Raw genomic sequence first — 20414 nt, forward strand, 5'->3', positions numbered from 1 at the left:
TGTATATATACAGACACGATAACATTACAACTTCAACCTAAGTAGCAATATCTTGTTTTATTCATAGGCATGGCTTCAGTGCTATGCTATAAAGCAGAGATGCTCAAACTTCCAGCCTCAGGGGCTAAATGAGTGGCACAGGGCTGGCCCATGAGCTAGATCCTACACCTTGCCCAAATCACAGGACCTGGTTCTCATGGGGGACTTTAATTATCAGAACACCTACTGAGTGTACGCAGTCAGTCCAGCAGATTCTCAGAATGGGTTCATAATAACTTTGTGATTTAGATGGTAGATAGGCCAACTAGGGGAGAAGCTCTTCTTGAATTGGTGCTCACAAACAGGAAGGAATTAGTTGATTATATGAAAGTGAAAGGTAATATAGGTGACAGTGGACAATTAATGTGAACCAATAAATCCCAGAGTTTATTGCTCTGGAGTTTATTGTTCCCAGGAATGCCATTTGAATGTGCACCTGGACCACAGCACATCAAGCTGGATCAGAGTAGCCCTGGCTGGGCTACTTTGCCAGTCCAGGCCTGCTCCCCCCTGGTTCAATGTGCTGCAGAGGGGCTGGCTGGGGCTCGTGATACTCCACTGAAGCACTCCCATGCCCCAGCCAGCTGGGGTAGCATCTACACATACGTTGCTGCAGAGTAAAAAATGTCACTCTACTTGTATTTACAATTACTATCCTGCTGCAGAGTTAATTAGTTTACTCCAGCCTAATAGGGGCACACATGTAAAAATGCAACATTTACTGAGGAGCTAATTAGTCTGTTCTGCAGTAAATGTCTCATGTAGACATGCTGAGTAACCGCCAAATTATAGTACGCAGGAGGGAAGAGGGAAGGAGAGCAACAGAACTCCTTTCCATACCCCTTCCACAAAAGGCAGCCCCAAAATACATGCAGTACAGATTATTTAGCCCCACATCCATCTTTCAGCCATGCCACCTTCTTGGATATCAAAATTACAACACATTCTGCAAAATCCTGCTCTGTATCCCCACCCTCCATTATTTCCCAGTATGCCTCTAGTATATCTGCTCCCAGCCATTGCCAAAATTTTTCATAGAATTCTACCAGAAATCCATCTCTTCCCAGTGCTTTCCCTCTCTTGCAAGTTTTTAAGAAGTCCTCCACCTCTCTCATACTTAACTTATCCCTCTTTTAGTCCCCCTCTCATCCTGTTGCATATGATTATTGTGGCCCAACCCTCCATAAGGTGAAGCCAGACCAGGTTGCCTTGTGCCTCATCTAAATAATAAATTTTTGAAGCATCCCAGAACTCATGACAAGAATACCTGGTTCCAGTCATGACTGCAGGGGTAATTAACACATGGAAACTTTGTAGGAGGTATCTGTAGTATACACACACACTGAGTTGTGCTGAGCTGTGGGGTCACCATGGCTTAAAATGCTGCTGACTCTGCTGGGGTGCAGCCCAGTGAGATATGGTAAATCATGAGCCTTTTGGCTCTGAACTAACATAATTCATAGTTTGTATTATATATAAGTGAGTACAAAAATAGTGTTCAGGTATGTTTGTAGAGTACCTGTACTAAAAATTGTAGCAGTTTCAAAAAAGGTAAAATGCATTAATTCTGGATGAACTAAGTCTATGAGTACTATATGCAAGTTACTGCAGGTATGCTTATTTCAAAGTCAGTGTTTTCACATTTGCTCCTCAGATCTACGTGCTCAGGGAGAGCAGGGTCTGACAGTAAGGGCTAGGGGAAGGGACTGCAGAGGGAAGACAGTGACAGGAGCCAGAGGGCAAGGGGGTTGCCTGATCCCCAGATTTATTTTCTCTGCTGTAGCAGTGGGAAGGGGACAAATTCCAGGCAAACCTCCAATAATTAGCTTCTATACCTGAAAATTTTTAAATTTTTCATGTATAGAATCTAATTATTGGGGGGTCATCCACTGGACTCTTTCCAGTCTTTCCACATCTTTCTTGAAGTGTGGGACGCAAAACAGGACACAGGGCTGTCTTATATTTGAGTAAATACAGTATTGTAAGGTGGATACAAAACTGCTTTGATCATCATGCTCAACAAGTAGTCTTCAATGCCTACCCAGGGATCTTTCCTGGGTCCAGAATTAGTCAACGTCTTCAGTAATGATTTGGACTACTGTATTGAGTGCACACTTAGCAAATTTGTGGATGACACCAAGTTGGGTGGAGTTATACACACTAACGAGGGTAGAGCTATGATCTGGAATGACCTAGGGTGACAGAAAAAATAGTCCACAGTCAATTAGATGGAATTCAACAAGGACAAGGACAAAATCTTGTACTTGGGGAAAAATAATTGCATGCAGAAAGACAGACTGTGGAATTATTGGCTAGGCTGCACTACTGCAGAGAATGACCTGGGCTTTAAAGTGGTCAAGAATCTGAATATGAGCCAACAGTGTGCTCTTGTTCCAAAAAAGGTGAACAGGAATGTGCAAATCAAGGGAAATGATTCTTCTTCTCTATTCAGCATTAGTAAGGTTTCACCTGGAGTACTCTGTTCAGTTTTGGGTCCCACCTTCAAGAAAGATGTGGACAGATTGTGGAGAGCAAACAATCCAGTGGAGAGCAGCAAAAATTATTAGAGGTCTGGGAAGCATAATATATGAGGAAAGGCTGAAAAGGCTAGGGTTTTATATAGTCTGGAGAAGAGAAGACTAAGGGAGGATTTGATAACAGTCTTCAAAAACCTGAAGGGCAATTACAGAGGGGAAGGAGATAGCCTATTCTCTGTGGTCACAGAGGGCAGGAAGAGCCTCAAGCTGCAGCAGAGGAAATTTAGGCTGGGGATTAGAAGGAACTTTCTGACTATGAGGGTGGTCAAGCAGTGGAACAGGCTAGGCACATCTACAGGCCAGGCACATCTACATGTGCCATGAGGGGGGCAGCAATAAACTACACAGCTTATTACTCCACAGTTTATAGCTCCCTGGAAGCTCCCCAGGTGCGCATCTGTACATGCCCATGGACCTCAGAACACCTGGCTGGCAGGGGACCCCAGGGGTCAGCCTGCCAGCCCAGGGCTGCTCTGACTGGGCTCAGTGTGCTATGGAAGGGCTGGCTGGGGCACAAAGGTACTTCAATGCAGGGGCTAGCTGCCAGGTAGCCCTCATGTTGAAGCACCCTTGTGCCTTAGCCAACTGGTTCAGTGTGTACATGTGCACTGCTGCACATGAAAAAACTCTGCAGCAGGGTAGGACTTGTATTTATGTGCCCTAATAGGGGCACATGTGTAAATGCTGAAACATTTACTTCACAGTTAATTAGGCAACTGCGCAGTAAACATCTTGTGTAGACGTGCCCCAAGAGAAATTGTGGAATCTCTATTCCTGGAAATTTTTAAGACTAGGTTTGTAACAGAACTGTCTGGCCCTTACAGTCCTGTTGTAGAAACCAAGCTGCAGGCAGTTAGCTAATGAGGGAGAATCCCACTAACAGTTAAAGCCACAAAGCAGAGAAAAGAGAGGGGTGAACTGAGGGAAGGAACAGTTTGCAGGCAGGTGGCAGACTAGAACCCAAAGGAGCTCACTATCAGGAAGGGCCAGAACTAAAGGGCCTCTTCTCCCAGCTAATGGAGGGCTAAATGTTTTGTTTGCCCATTTATTGGTTTGCTTGGTCTGTATTTGTGTTTAGAGGGCTAGCTAAGGAGCTCTCAAGGGAGCAAAGCCAGCCTACAAGGCAGCAGGCACACCAGCCCATTTCCAAGGCAGAGCACCCGGTTGGCTGGGATAGTTTAGCCAGGGATGATTCTACTTTGAGAATCATGTGTTAGCCCCACCACAGACTGATCTAACATGCAGGGCCATATCACAGGGCCTGGAGGGCTCGCCACAGGTCCAGAAATTTGGCAGCAGGGGAACAGCAATTAATGCCACAACTGCTCCTCCACCAGCAAATTTCCAGCTATGTGGGGAGTCCCTGGGGCAGGCAGACAAGGGTCTGTGGGCTAGATCTGGAGCACCACTGCTATGAAGACTTACAAATAGTCATTGAAAACTGCATCGTTTGAGATCTAGTCCCCTTGTCCCGGGGGTGGTCAAACAAAAGAGCCCCGAGCCACACCCAGGGGGCTTCAGGAGTGGAGATCATGTATGAAATCACAAAAACAAGAAAAATACTTACCAGCGACAGGACACACAGCATTGCATGAGTGAAGAGAGGAGCCCGCTTGGATTCAGCTGAGATGAGCTGGTGACATCATAGGCAATCACTGGCTGGCAGAAATAAAAAGGATCGCCATGGAAGGAGTGAGAGAGGGAGAAGAGCCAGCAGAGACTCTCTACACTAGCAGCAGCTGGTGCACACAGATGGAAGGGGAATCCAGAAAGGGGGCAGCAACAGAGGTGCCAGTGGTTCTCAGTACAGATGGTGGAGGACTTGAGCCCGGAGGACCGCAGAATGCCAAAAGCAGGATGCTGCAGACAGTGCCAAGGAAGAATGGCATCTCAAGCCACACTCGACGGTGTAAGAGAGGTGGCAGCCCAAAAGAAGGAGCTGTAGCAGGCCCAGGAGAGACAATGAGTCATCTCCCCGAACGTTCCCGGGTACAGAAGATTGGCTGGTGAGGACGGGGGCAAAGAAGCCCCTACAGGGGGAGCGATGAGGAGACCCCATCATTCCCAGACCGTAGGGCTGGGGAAACAACTTAATAGCCCCCCCTCAATCCATATTTTTTTGTTCATTTTTCATTTCTCCCTTTTAGAGGGGCTGTGGTGATGTGGCGAGCAAGTCTCAGGAATTAATTAGCTTAGCCTAGGAAGGGCCTCGGCTCGGAGAAGTGAGTGCGGCAGAGGGACGCCAGCATTGCAGCTTCCTTCCTTTCCTCTTTTTTTTCTGTTTTGGCTTTGCATTTTCCCCAATTTGAGGTGTCCCCAAGGGGGTAGAAGCCAGGCTTAGGGAAGCTAGTAGATCTGTGGGCCAACGTAGGAGCAAAACACTCAGGACACAAAACCCGTGGGAGATATCGAAGTCAAGGACACAGCCACAGCAGAAGAACAGCTGCCTCAAGACCTAGTGGCCCACCAGAGGTTGGCGTAAGGCTGGGGTGTAGGGGAGGTGGAGCCCCACAGACAGCCATCAAGCAGACTACCCCCACCGAGGGACCTCTAGCGGTTTGCCCCCCCCACTGGTATTACATTCAAAGTCGTGGCAGGAGAGTTTGGGGGTGCCATGGAGGTGATATATACCTACCTCAGGGGCCACACAGAACACCAGTACATCCGTCACTGACCATCTGGGCCAAGGCAGCATGTAAGCAGCTTCTCAAGACCAGACCAGCACAAAGTCGTGCATTGGCCAGGAACCGACTGGAAAACCTAGCTCCATAAGAACAACCCAGCATGCAACCAGCAGCTATGGTACCTCCTGATATGTTGGGGCAGAATTTGCAAGTCCTGACGCAGATACTCGATGCCCAACAACACATGATGGAGCATCAGCAATATTGGCTACGGCACAGTCTAACTGCATTTAAGATGTCAAAAATGACAATGACAAAAATGGCGGTTTGAAATTCCCCCGCCAGTTGGGGAGCAGGAGCAGAGGGAGCAGGGCACACATGTGCCACACGTGTACCCTCCTACCTTGGCGGCGAAGGCAGCAGCTGCAGAGGAAACAGCGGCGGGGGCAGCAACAGCTGATTTCCCCTAAGGTAAGTGGGGCAGAGGGTACAGCGCAGCTGAGGCAGATCCAGAGGAGAAGCCCTTCGGAGCCCTCTTAGCTCGCCCAAAAGGGAGTCGTGCTCCTGAGCTGCATGTGAACAGTGCACACAAACAGGCGTGCTCTGTAAGGGCGCGCTGGCATTTGTGCCGGCATTCGCATAAGGTGGGCATGAGGTAGCTGCCCAGAGCAGCACCTCCAGTGAGCAAAAGCAGTAGGCACAGCTCTGCAGACATGGTGCAGACGCAGAGCACAGCTTCCAGGGGCCCCGCCCTGGTGCTACCACCTGCCATGGGCTCTTCTGAGGCCTCCACCCAGATGGAGTTCATGGCGGGGTCAGTGGCCCCTTGCCCCCCCGGCTGTGGGGGGGGCTCGGTGGGGTCCTGGGGGGGTGGTGCCTGGTGGTCCCCTTGCCTGTCCCTCCTGTGTATGACTTAGGGCCCTGGAGGAGCAGGTGAGGGAGCTCCGGGCTGAGGTGAGCAGGGTGAGGGGGATCAGGGATGCAGAGGATGAAATTAATGTCTATCTCTGTTCTCTGCAGGCCCAGTCGCCCACTGTCCCAAATCCAGAGCTGCTAGGCCTAGAGTGATGGAAGCTTCCCAGGTTCACCTGGGGAATAGGTTCGACACCCTGGCACTTGTGATAGAGAAAGACAGAGGAATTGCCTCTGGTGGGGACGATGACACTCCCCACATGACAAAGAATGGGCAGAGAGTGAACACTAGCAGGAAGGAACGCTGGGTCCTCATCGTTGGAGACTTCATCCTATGAGGACTGGAAGGTCCCATCTGCCAGCCTGATCCCATTATGCGAGAGGTCTGCTTCATGCCTGGGGCTCAGGTTAGGGACATCACAGAGAGGATCCCAGCCTACATCCAATCTGCAGACCAGTACCCCATGGTTGTCATCCACGTGGGAAAGAATGACATGGCCGGGGCAACCCTGACCGCATTATGAAGGAATTCAAGGCTCTGGAGGGACAAGCTTAAGGAGACGGGGGCTCAGGTGGTATTCTCCTCTCTTCTTCCGGTGAGTAGGCGGGAATGGTGACATGAGGCCTGCATTGGCGAGGTCAACCGGCGCTTACATACTTGGTGTCGCCAGGCAGACCTTGGGTTCCTAGATAATGCCCAAATTTTCAGGCAGGGAACTTGCTGGGGTGGGATGGGCTTCACCTCTCTCCTAAAGGCAAGCATGTCTTCTCTTCCAGGTTGGCTGATCTGGTACGGCAAGCTTTAAACTAGCCTCGCCGGGGGAGGGGGCCACAGGAAGATGAGGAGACACTACCCGAGCAAGACAGGTGACAAATGCAAGGAGTACCTAGGTCAGAAACAGGGGTCCAGACAATCTCCCAAATTGAAGGGGTGGCACACACAGCTAGGCAGGGCCTTAAATGCCTATATACCAATGCTCGTAGCATGGGGAACAAACAGGAGGAACTCACCCTCAGAATAGCCAGTTCAGACCCAGACATAATAGGGCTTACAGAAACGTGGTGGGATTCATCCCACAACTGGGTAGTTAGCATTGGGGGATTTAGGCTTTACAGGCGGGATAGAGAAGGAAGGAAAGGTGGGAGTGTGGCGCTCTATGTCAAGGAGCAATACATATCCTCTGCCAGCAAAATGAGGTCAGAGGAGGGGCAAGCTGAAGTGCTCTGGGTCAAGATACAAGGGGGCTATGGGGAGAGGGATCTAACGGTGGGGGTCTACTACAGACCCCCTAACCAAGGGGAGGAGCTGGACCAGGAATTTTCCGGCCAGCTTGCAGAGGCACTTAAGGCAAGGCATGTAGTTATCATGGGTGACTTCAATTACCCGGACATCTGCTGGGAGGAACAGTCAGCCAGGTCGGACTGTTCCAGGAGGTTCCTGGCCAAGATATAGGACCTCCACTTAATTCAGGGGCCCCATTTCAGGAGGGAAGTGGACAACATTGAAAGGGTCCAGAGGAGGGCCACCAGCATGATCTGGGGACAACAGAGCAAACCCTACAATGAGAGACTGCAGGACCTGAACCTGTTCAGCCTTGACAAAAGAAGGCTGAGGGGGGACCTGGTGACCGTCTATAATCTCGCTGGGGGGACCAGAAAGGTTTGGGAGAGACCTTGTTTCCCCTAGCGCCCCTGGCATAACAAGGAATAAGGGCCAGAAGTTCTTGGAGAGTAGGTTTAGATTAGACATCCATAAGAACTACTTCACAGTTAGGGTGGCTAGGATCTGGAACTAACTTCTAAGGGAAGTGGTGCTGGCTCCTACCCTGGGGGTCTTTAAGAGGTCTGATACCTACCTGGCTGGAGTCATTTGAGCCCAGTTTTTCTCCTGCCCAGGCAGGAGGTCAGACTTGAAGATCTACCGACCCAACCCGATTTCTATGATTCTATGACAAGGGATGACAATCCAGAAGCCTACATCAAGGCATTCAAACATCATGCCATCATGACAGGCCTTGATAAAGGATACTGGGCCAGTCAGCTTGGGGCCCTTGTGGTGGTTAAGGCCCAGGCAGCATATAGGACCCTCTCCAGAGGTGAGGCCCATGACTATGACCTAGTTAAGCAATTGTTCCAGGCCAAGAAGGGGCCAGAGGAGAAGCGGTCCAGGCTTCTTTTATAATTATTGCAGGATCTGTTCAATAAATGGATAAACCCTGCATCGTGTGACCACCATACCCTAGCAGACCAGATGCTGTTAGAGCAGTTCCTCAATGATTTGGAAGAGCGCACACAACGATGGGTATGCCAGCATTCTCCTCACAACTGCATAGAAACGCTGAAGTTGGCATAGTCATTCATGGCCTCAGAGGTTAGTTACAGCCGAGAAAAGTGCAGCCCCACCACTCCGACACCGATCCCCAGGGAACCAGAAAAGCAATGGTCCGTCTTCAGGGGCCCGGCAAGAAATATGGTTTGTTTTTGTTGTGGAAAGTTCAGTCACTTTTTGAGGGAGTGCCCGAATAATTCATCAGAGAGATGGTGTCCAGATAGCTTGGCTAGGGAACTGGCAGAGGGACATAAAGAACAAACCCAGACTGAGTCCATGGATTGTAGTTTCATTACCGGTGGTGAGGGCACCGTATGGGATCATCCGGTAGTCAAAGCCTGGATAGGGAATCGCCCCATCCAGGCAGTTTTAGATTCTGGGTGCACCCAATCCTTAGTGAAAGTGAATTTAGTTACCTCCCACCATGGTCATGAGGCAGAGCCAGTGAGAGTATCTTGCCTCCACAGGGAGACCAAACAATTTTGTCATCAGTGGATACCCCTCCAAGTCATGGACCACTGGGGGGAGTTGCTAGTGGGCTTAGTACCCTATCTGGCCTGCGACATGTTACTCAGGCAGGACTGGATCCTATATATGATATGCTAGAGAGGGTCCGAGATGTTGAGACAATGCGTAGGAATATGTGGAATTGTAAAGGATGGCTTGGGGAGCTTGAAGATAGTGAAGGGTCAGCGGACAACATAGACGTGCTAGACCTACACAACATGACCAGTAGCCACCAGTTCCAGGAGGCCCAAGGGGAAGATGCAGAGCTACAGGAATTGAGGTCATTGGCCTTGGACACATCCACCTCCCAACAGGCAGTGGCTTCGGGAAACACGCCCTGATTTGAGGTAGGAAACTAGCTCTTATATCATGTTCAACCCAGGAGGGTAGGGGAGCCCAAAAAGACACAACTCGTGGTACCCACCCGTTACCGGTACATCATTTGGTGACTCACCCATTCCAACCCCACCTGGGGTGAGACAGAACCATCGCCAGAATATTGTGATGGCTTTTCTGGCCAGGATTAGGGGAAGATGTAGCATGACATTATGCTGCCTGTCCCAAGTGCCAGAAGGCCAGAAAAAACCGTCTGCTGAGGGCCCCTCTCCAAACCATGCCAGTTATTGACATACCCTTTTCAAGGATAGCTATGGATGTTATCAGACCACTTCCCCGCAGCAGCACTGGCCATCAGTATATATTGGCATGTAGATTATACTACCTGATATCCAGACATGGTGACTGTGAGAGCAGTAACTGCTCCACAGATTGTAGAGGAGTTTGTTAAGTGGATCACGAGGAATGGGGATTCCCCAACAGATCCTAACAGATCAGGGGCATAACTTCATGTCAGAAGTGGTACAGGTGGTAAATCGTACCTTAAAAATAAAACATCTACGCACCTCAGTGTACCACTCACAGACAACAGGCTTGTGGAATGACTTAATGGAACGATAAAGAAGATGTTGTGCCAGTGTATAAGAGGGGACCCCCAGAGAAGGAATCTAGTCCTCCCCTGGTATTGTGTGTCCTTAGAGACATCCCCTCAGAGTCACTGAAGTATTCCCCTTTTGAGTTAGTATTGGGCCGCACCCCAGAGGTCTACTGCAAATCTTGAGGGAAGACTGGGAGCAAGACGCACATGAGACCCACTTTGTATCATCAGGAGTTCCAATGCAGGGTACAACTAGCCCGAAACCTGGCCAAAGGCAACTTGCAGCAGGTGCAGCACGACCAAAAAAAGAGGTACAATGCCCGCTCCAAGGTACGGGAATTTGAACTGGGACAAAAGTTGCTGGTATTGCTACCCACATGCCCAAGCAAATTATTGACTCAGTGGCAAGGTCCTTTTGAGGTGATCCAAAGGGTGGGCCCAGTGGATTATGAAGTCCATTGGCTGTGCCACCTCTGGAGAGGTAAATTTACCACATTAATCTCTTATGCGAGTGGTACCGACCCAAAGGGTGGGTAGCCTCCATGGAGGCAGAGTCCGAAGACCTGGGCTCACAGAAGAACACACAAGACACCTGTATGGCTAAAGTAGAGAGCCAAATCCAGATCGGGGATACAAGTACAAGATACAAACTCTACATTAAAGAATTCAAAGACATATTCAGAGAAGAGCCCGGATGGGTCCGAGGTGCATATCATTCTATACGAACACCTCCAGGGTCGATAGTATGAGAAAGATGGTGACCAATACCCCACCATCTCTCTGACAAGATACATAAAGAAATCAAAAAGATGTTAGAATAAGGGATCATACGGCCTTCCCAAAGCCCCTGGCATAGTCCCCTGGTCCCCATGTCCAAGCCTGATGGCTGCTTGAGTCTATGTGTTGATTACCGGCGATTGAATGCCATGGTGCTCTTTGATGCGTGCCCCATGTCACAGAACTAGTAGAATGCTAAATTCTTCTAAACCTTAGACATAGTGAAAGGGTACTGGCAGATCCCAGTAGTACCCAGGGATTGACCTAAAACCGCTTTTGGAACACCCTAAGGACTGTACGAGTTCGTCCGCATGCCGTTTAGGCTTCATGGAGCGGCTATGACTTTTCAACGCCTGATGGACCAAATCCTAGCCCCACATACCAAATATACTGCCGCATATATTGACAATATCGTCGTATTCACACAATCCTCGGCCTGCCACAAACGAGCCCTTTGTGCGGTACTCACAGAACTGAGAAAGGCAGGTCTAATCACAACCCCAAAGAAATGTGCACTAGCCCAAAGGCAAACAAAATACCTGGGGTTCCTTGTAGGACAAGGAATGATCAGGCCTTTGGAAGATAAAGTAGAAGCCATCCATAAGTTCTAGGCGCTACAAACTTGTAAACAACTCTAGTCCTTTTTAGGTTTGACCAACTATTACTGATGGTTCGTCCTGCAATTCTCCGAGTTAGCAGCACCACTTTCAGAGGCATTGAAGGGAACATGAGCAAAAGGGATAAAATGGACAAGTGAAATGACACAGAGCTTTGAGCTACTGAAGAAAGCCCTGTGTGAAGATGTGGTGATTTCATAGATTTCATAGACATTAGGGCTGGAAGGGACCTTGCAAGATCATCGAGTCCAGCCCCCCACCCAAAGGGCTGGGGTCATAGGATCCCAGCAAGATAAGCATCCAATTTGCTCTTGAATGTGTTCAGTGTAGGTGCTTGAACCACCTCCGATGGCAGGCTGTTCCAGACCTTGGGGGTTTAGACAGTAAAGAAATTCTTCCTTATGTCCAGCCTGAAATGATCTCGCAGAGTTTATGACCGTTCAACCTCGTCATCCCTTGGGGTGCTCTGGTGAACAAACATTCCCCCAGATCCTGGTGGTCACCCTAATAAACTTATAGGTGGCCATCAGATCATCCCTGAGCCTGCGCTTTTCCAGGCTAAAGAGCCCCATGGCTCTCAGCCTGTCGTCGTAAGGTCTGTTTTCCTGACCTCTGATCCTACACATGGCTCTTCTCTTGACTCTCTCAAGCTTCTCCACATCCTTTTTGAATTATGGAGCCCAAAACTGGACGCAGTACTCCAGCTGAAGCCTCACCAAGGCCAAGTATAAGAGGAGAATGATGTCCCGGGATTTGCTTGAGAAGCATCTATGGATGCAAGCCAGTGTTTTGGTCACTTCAGTAGCCGCAGCATCACATTGCAGGCTCATTTTCATCTTGTGGTCAATGATGACCCCCAAGTCTCTTTCTTCCGTAGTGCTAGCCAGTGTAGCACTGCCAAGCCTATAAGGATGCTGCAGGTTTTTCTTCCCAAGGTGGAGAACCTTGCATTTTTCAGCGTTAAGCACCATCAGATTCTCGTCCACCCATTTGCTGAGCCTGTCCAGGTCATCCTGGATCACCTGCCTAGCTTCTAGCATGGATGCTTTGCCCCAAAGTTTGGTGTCATCGGCAAACTTGGCCAGTCCACTCCTGACTCCAATGTCCACATCATTAATGAAGATGTTGAACAGTATGGGTCCAAGGACAGAGCCTTGGGGGACCCCACTGGTCACAGGACACCATGATGAGTGACTTCCATCAATTACTACCCTCTGGGTCCAACCTAAGAGCCAGTTTCCCAGCCAGCAGATCATAGCGGACACAAGGCCACAATTGGCCAGTTTCACAAAGAGGTGATCATAGGATACCAGATCAAAGGTTTTTTTGAAGTCAAGATATATGACATCAATCTCTTCTCCCTTGTCCAGGTGATAGGTCACCTGGTCATAGAAGGAAATGAGATTGGTCAAGCAAGGCCTACCCGCAACAAACCCATGCTGGCTATCCCTTAGGATGTTGGCATCAGCCAGTCCATTAAGGATGGCCTCTTTAATAAACTTTTCTAAGATCTTCCCCAGGATAGAAGTCAGGCTGATGAGCCTATAGTTAACCGGATCCACTTTCCTCCCTTTCTTGAAGATAGGCACCACATTGGCCTTCTTCCAGTCTTCGGGCACTACACCAGAGCGCCAGGAGTTTTCAAAGATCTGTGCCAGAGGCTGGGCTGTGATGCTCGCCAGCTCCTAGCAGACTCCCACTGTTGTGTCCCCTGTGCCATGCTCCCCATGAACTTTAACCCAGAGTGTCTCCAGTCGTCCACCCTGGTCACCAATATCAGCTTGCAGGGACATGTAGCTTTCCTTAACATAGAGAGCTACACCCCCGCCCCTTTTATCTACATGATCCCTCCTGTACAGGGTATAGCCATCTATACCTGAGGTCCAGTCATGGGTGGAGTCCCATCAGGTCTCCGTTATCCCAGTGACATCATAATTCTTTGCACTGAGCAGGAGGACGAACTCCTCCTGCTTATTCCCCAAGCTCCTGGCATTTGTGTACAGGCAGGCAAGTGTACCCTTGCGGGCTCTTGCCTTGCCCACAGATTGTACCAGGGCTGGGGCAAGGGTGGGCTCCTTTAAGTGCCTTGGCCCACTGGCTTTGCAAGGGTTGCTCAGCGGGCCAGCAGTGGCAGTAGTCCCCCCGTCCCCCAGTGGGCTTAGTTTAAAGCCCAGTGGAGCAGGTCAGCCAGTCTGGCTGAGAAGAGCCTCCTCCCCAGAGAAGAGAGGTGGAGGCCATCTCTTCCCAGCAGCTCTCTGCCTCTCTCGCCAAAGAGCTGGCTGTGGTCATTGAAGCCAAAGCCTTCCTGATGACACTAGCACCGCAGTCTTCGGTTGACTACGTGGATCCTCCTTTCCCTCCTCAGCCCATAGCCTGAGACTGGGAGGATCGACAAGAACACCACCTGTGCCCTCAGACCCTTTAGCACTGCTCCCAAATCCCTATAGTGCCTCATGGCCCTGGCTGGGAGCACTCTGAGCCATGTCATTGGTGCCCACATGAATAAGGAGCATAGGATAGTGGTCTGTGGGCTGGAGGAGCTTTGGAATCTTCTCTGCAATGTTCCGGATGCAGGCCCCCGGGAAGCAGCAGACTTCCCGGACTAAGGGGTCAGGGCAGTAGATTGCTCCCTAAGTCCCCATCAGGATGGACTCTCCCACAACAAACACCTTACATTTTGTCTTGGGGAGAGCGGGGACAGTTGAACCTGTGTTGCCTGTGGGATCTGGCAACTCAGCAGGCTCTGCTGGAGCAGCAAGAGGTGTGTACCTGTTGCTAAGCTCCGTCAGGGCAAGGGCCTTGGTGTGGAGGGCCTTAGGGCCTTTGACCACCTTGGTCCATGCCCCTGACTAGACAGAGTGGGAGGTCCTGGAGTCGTCCTTTGTTCTGGAGGGAGACAGTGGTCTACCCTCTGGCTCCCGGGGGAGAAGGGCCTGGCAGTAGGAGTCAATCTGCTACTCACAGTCCCTGATGGCACACAGTCTCTGCACTGTGGCCTGGAGCTTCTCCAGCTGGCATGCCAGAGACCCCAAAAGGGAACAGACCCCACACAGGGAGGTGGCCATGCTCCCGGGCCCCAGAGCCTGAAAAAGGGACAGGCAGCCCCCGCAGCCAAGAGCCAGGGGCTCCGTCTGCATGGAGCCCGGAACCATGGGCTCCGTCTGGGTGGTGGTCTCTGAGGTGCCCAAGGGGGGGGCCACAGAGCCCAAGGGGACCCTCAGGGTGCAGCGAGTGCCCATCCGTGTCATGCCCCTGGTAGGCTGACTACGGCTGGGAACGTCTACCCTGGGGGGTTCGCAGGCAAGGTCTTGGGCCCTCCCGTGCACCTTCCTGCATGAACTCCATGCTAACTCACATGCCAGCAGACAAGCACATCTGTTTGCATGGTCAAGCCCCACCCAGGCCCCTACTTGGCCCAGCCCCGCAGGGAGAGAGATAGGTAGGAGGGGGTACTCACCAGTCCCCCTCCAGTAGGTCGCCTGACTTTCATTAACCTTTTTCATTACAGACAGATGCATCAGAGACAGCTGTGGGAGCTGTGCTGACACAAAAGGATGGTGGGATAGAGAGGCCAGTCACCTATGTCAGCTGGAAGTTGCTGCCCACAGAAACATGGTGCGCCACTTTCGAACATGAACATTTGGCAATATGCTGGGCAGTGGAGTACTTCAGGTACTACCTAATGGAAAGGGAGTTCACACTAGTGACAGACCATGGTCCCTTAAAGTGACTGAGCATGACTAAAACTAATAACACCCATAATACAAGATGGGCCCTGGCCCTTCAACCTTTTAAATTCTGTATATTACACTGGCCAGGAATAAATAACAGTAGATTTTTTATCCAGACGCAACAACGATACTGAATATGGCAATAGCAAGCGAAATCTGACGGGACCACAGGACAGGACAGGTACGACTCTAATATATGAAACAAAAGTGCCCCAAAGCAACTTAAAGCGGGTAGTTATGTCCAAAGGGCAGTCAAACAAAAGAGCCCCGAGCCACACCCAGGGGGGACTCTGGGAGTGGGGGCCATATATGAAAGCACAAAAACAAGAAAACTACTTACCGGCAACAGGACACATGGCGTTGCAAGAGCGAAGAGAGGAGCCTGTGTGGGTTGTAAGCCGCACCTTTATTCAGGTGAAACCAGCCAATGATGTCATTGGTAATCACCGGCCAGCAGAAATAAAAAGGTTCACCACAGAAGGAGCAAGAGAGGGAGGAGAGCTGGCAGAGACTCTCTGTACCGCCAGCGGCTGGTGCACACAGAGGGAAGGGAAATCCAGAAAGGGGGCAGCAACAGAGGCACCAGTGGCCCTCGGTACGGGTGGTGGAAGACTTGAGCCCAGAGGACTGCAGAACGCCAAAGGCATGATGCTGCAGACAATGCCAAGGGAGAACAGCATCGCAAGCTGCACTCAGCGGCATGAGAGAGGTGGCAGCCCAAAAGAAGAAGCCGCAGCAGGCCCAGGGGAGACTACGGGTCATCTCCCCAAACATTTCCAGGTACTGGGCACAGAAGATTGGTTGGCAGGGACGGAGGCGAAGAAACCCCTACAGGGGGAGCAACAAGGAGACCCCATCATGCCCTGACTGTAGGGACAGGGAAGCAACCTAATAGGCCCCCCCCCATCCATATTTTTTTGTTCCGTTTGTTTTTTATTTCCCCCTTTTGGAGGGGTTGCCAAGGAAATGAGTACAGCAGAGGGACGCTGGTGTTACGTCTTCCTTCCTTTCCTCTTTTTTTTTTTGTTTTGGTTTTGTGTTTTCCCTGGTTCGAGTGTCCCCGAGGGGGTAGAGGCCAGGCTTAGACAAGCTAGTAGAGCTGTGGGCCACCGTAGGAGCAAAACACTCAGGACACAAAACCCGTGGGAGGTATCGAAGTCAAGGGCACACAGCCCTTGAGGAACGGCCGCCTCAAGACTTAGTGGCCTGCTGAAGGTTGGCATACGGCTGGGGTGTAGGGGAGCTGGAGCCCCACAGATGGCCATCAAGTAGACTACCCCCCCTCCGAGGGACCTCGAGTGGTTTGCCTCCCCCCACTGGTATTACATTCAAAGTTGTGGCAGGCGGGTTTGGGAGTGGCCACTGATGCAATACATACCTACCTCAGGGGCCACACAGAACATCAGTACGTCTGTCACCGACCGTCTGGGCCAACACAGCACGTGAACAGCTGCTTGAGACCAGGCAGGCACACCCCTCTGCTAGAGTTTTGGCTTCAACTTCAAGGATGCCAGGATTTTACCACTGGTTTCAGATTCCACAATATTTAAGCAATATGGAGAGAAGCAAAAATGGTCGATCATTTTCTAGCCACAGTCACAATCCCTCTTGACCACAGCAGCTTTATAGTTGTTCAAGATGCCTGTCTTGTCAATTCTGCTTTCTTATCTTCTTACATATTAGTCAACATAATTTTCTCTGAATTTCAAATATAACAAAAATATTGAACAATTTGATTTAATGTTAATATTCTGCAGTTATTGAAGTCAGTTCTTTTGAAGGGAATCTGCAGGAGAAAACTAATGAGTTTCAGTTCTGAGACATATTTTATAAAGGAAAATGTGATTCATCAGAGAAAGTGAAGTTTGTGAAACTAATTTGAACCCCTAAAGTGTTAGACTATTAGATCTTTCTAACCTTTAACTTTAAAGATTACTAAGTGTTCTGTTATTTTTTTCCTTTGGCTTATGCTTCTCTGGGTCAAACAATGATAGCAGTTTTAATTGACAAATACAGACTCATATCTGAAATATGAAGTATGAAGTAAAATGCTTTCAGATTGAAGTAGAATACCTTAAAATAAGTAGAATGCCTTACAGGAATTTTTCACATTTGCTGCACTGCAGAGAAATGTGCAGAAAGGCATAGTGATGTTCAATCCTGAATTGTTCTTACTTGGTTTCACCATTATTTTATTTTATCATTTATAATTATAGTAATACCCAGCCTTGTCAGGATCACAAATGCCTTGTGCAACTAAGCGAGTGATTCTTAACCAGGATGCCGCAAGATCTTTTAAAAGGTGACATGGGGTGTGGAGGTAAGCTAGGTATGAGGAGGTATGTGCAGGCTCAGATTTGTCTGCCCAGCTGCTACCTTGCCCTACTGCCCGCCCTTGTGCACTGTAATACATAAATTCATTTTTTAGATGGAGTGCTGCTCAATTCACAAAACTTATGGAGATGCATCAAATCAACCAAGGAGCACCTTGAGCCTAAAAAAGCTGAGAACCCCTACTGTAAGCGTGATACAAACACAGATGAATATAAGTTCACTATCCTGAAAGAACTTATCATAAAGATTCTGGGTATGTGTAACATAATTCATGTAAGTAAAATTGCTCACATGTACAAGTGTTTATAGATTTGGACAAACTTTTATTACAGTTGTATAAATACCTTTTCCTGCAAAACCCAGGTAACTGAGGCTAAGGAAGAAATTGTCTTTTTTTTTCATTATGATTATCCTTCCATCATGTTGCAAATATATGGCTGAAGAGCAAGCAAAGCAATGAGGTTCTTGCATGCTTAGATCCTTTTAGCTGTGTCTATCCTTTTGAATTTTCATTCAAGTATTTTAATTTCCTGTGATATTTCACTGTATATTAACTGGAATGTATTCACCAAGGCAAACTGAGCAAGGCAAAGGATGTTATCCTCGCCTCTACTCAGCCTTGGTGAGACAACAACTGGAGTACTGCATCCAGTTCTGGGCGCCGCACTTCAAGAAGGATGTGGAGAGTCTCGAGAGAGAGTCCAGAGGAAGCCACGTGCATGATTAGAGGCCTGGAGACCTAGATGTATGGGGAAAGGCTGAGGGACTTGGGATTGTTCAGGCTGGAAAAGAGAGGACTCTGGCTGGGGGAGACTTGGTTGCAGCCTATATCAGGAGTGTACATCAGGGCTTGGGGGAGCATCTCCCAAGGGAAGGACAAGAAATAATGGGCTCAAGCTGATTGCAGATCACTTCATACTAGACATAAGGAAAAACTTCTTTACAAACCAAGTGCTGAGGGTTTGGAACAGGACCCCCCCAGAGATGGTCTATAGGGCTCTGCAAAGCTTCGGTCCCTGATTCAATTTGGCAGAGATTCAGCTTGATTCAGTAACCAAATCTCTGAATACAAATCAAATAAGAGGACCCTTTAATCTCTCTGAAATGAATCGGAGAGATTCAGCAATTTGGACATAGACACAGCTTTAACTACATACCTCTAGGTACCAGGAGGCTTGTGAATACTGTGATGCTGGAGTGCATGTAGCATCCCACAGAAGTACAGGGGGCTCCCCAGCACGCTTGGCAGCAGACCAGGAAGTGGACCAGAAGCACTTCTTGTCCACTTCTGGGTCTGCTGGGGAGCATGCGGGGGGGGGGGGGGCACACTCCTGCGGGACACTCCATCTGCCCCAGCTTCGCAGTGTTCACAAGCCACACTGGTAGCTCAAGGTATGTAGAAAAAACTTTTAAAGCATCGAATCATCAGATTTGGATTTGGCCAAACCGAATCGGGGACAGTGATCCGAATCAACTAATCAAATCATTGTCCCTGATTTGGGCCAGATCTGAATCCAATAGGGCCCGCTCCGCGCACCCCTAGTGGTACAGTCATCCACCCTGGCAATCTTCAAAAATGTTTTGATGCCCATCTGATCCCAGCAGTCTTTCCTGCCCATGTGCAGGGGGGCTGGACCCAGTAATCTGTACTATGAAACTATGAAACTTGAACTCTAGTATACTATATCTTCCTTTGCTGTATTCTATTAACTGCTTTTCTGGAACACTTGGAAATTATTTTTCCCCCATCTGTTTTTATTACTTACCATTACAACTGATAATTTATTTAGTGTTGCAACTGAAAAGGGTTCATTGATGAAAGTAGATGCATTTATGAATTTTCAGGGAACTGAACAGGGTGGAACAGAATTGTACTAAAGCACACAAGTCCACTTAGATGCCCAGTAGGTCTAATAGAAACTGGCCTTGTGTTTTAACTGCCTTTCAAGGCCTTATATTAAAGACCCTAAAATGATTGAGTATCTTCCTCTGAGGATACCAGAGTATTACTTTGGGAATAGTAAACTCTTCTCACTTGTATGGAGGCAAGTAGAAAATATTTCCAAATAATGGCTGCCCATTGTTTCTTCATTGATTCTGACATGTTTCATGGTTTCACCTTTCCTGCTTAGTATCTGTAGCAACCCCTTTCAATCTAACACTGTATCAACTGACCTTTCAAGAATAAATGCAAAGAGGAATGCAAAATGTTCATTAAAATAATACAGATATTTCCCAGTTGTCCACATAAGAACTGTTTCAAAGATCCTTGAAGACAAAATAAATCCTCTAGGTAACTTCAGTAAGTTCTGTCGCTATCCTGTAATGCTTCTTATCCTTTCTTGAAAGAGTTTTAAATGTTTTATAAATATTAATTAAACTTCAGAATACTCACAAATCAATTATATAGCTTTTGTTCAAGTCCTATATTAATAGAAAAGCATTACCAGGCAATTGAACATACATATTATGTTTCCTTCCTCAGCTTGTACAAAAATAGGTATTTTCAAAGATCATAAAAGGTATTTTGAACTAAAGGAATAAACACTACTTAAAATAATTGTGGACATCATAGAAAACAGTAATTTAAACCAAAGTTTCATAATTTCATTCTTTTTTTAAAGAAAGAAATAATTATATATACTTTACTATTATTTTAAGATGTTGTAATTTAAGATAACCATTATTAATAATCCACAGTAATAATACAAATTGATATTGCTAGTAGCCTTAGGCAGTGGTCCAGGCAAAAAAATTCAAAATAAAATCGTATATAATATTCCTTCTACTTTGGTGCCTTACAAAACCATGTATTTTTTTAAATACTTTACAAATTAAAACCCTGATAATTCATTATTTCCTTAAAAATGTTGTGAAGTAATGTCTTCCCCCATATAAATCATAACTTTAAAGTACATAACAATAATTATTTAAAATTATATCATATTGTATTTGAAAATATGAGACTACATCCCTAATAAACCTTTCTGCTTTTTTAAGTAATGGATAATATTCACTTTACTAATCCTAACTTGTTTTATTTGTACACCCATATTTTTTTTTTCTCTGTGAG

Source organism: Crocodylus siamensis, chromosome 1 (genome assembly GCF_052110815.1).
Source record: "Crocodylus siamensis isolate JL-2025a chromosome 1, ASM5211081v1, whole genome shotgun sequence".
Classification (NCBI taxonomy): domain Eukaryota; kingdom Metazoa; phylum Chordata; order Crocodylia; family Crocodylidae; genus Crocodylus; species Crocodylus siamensis.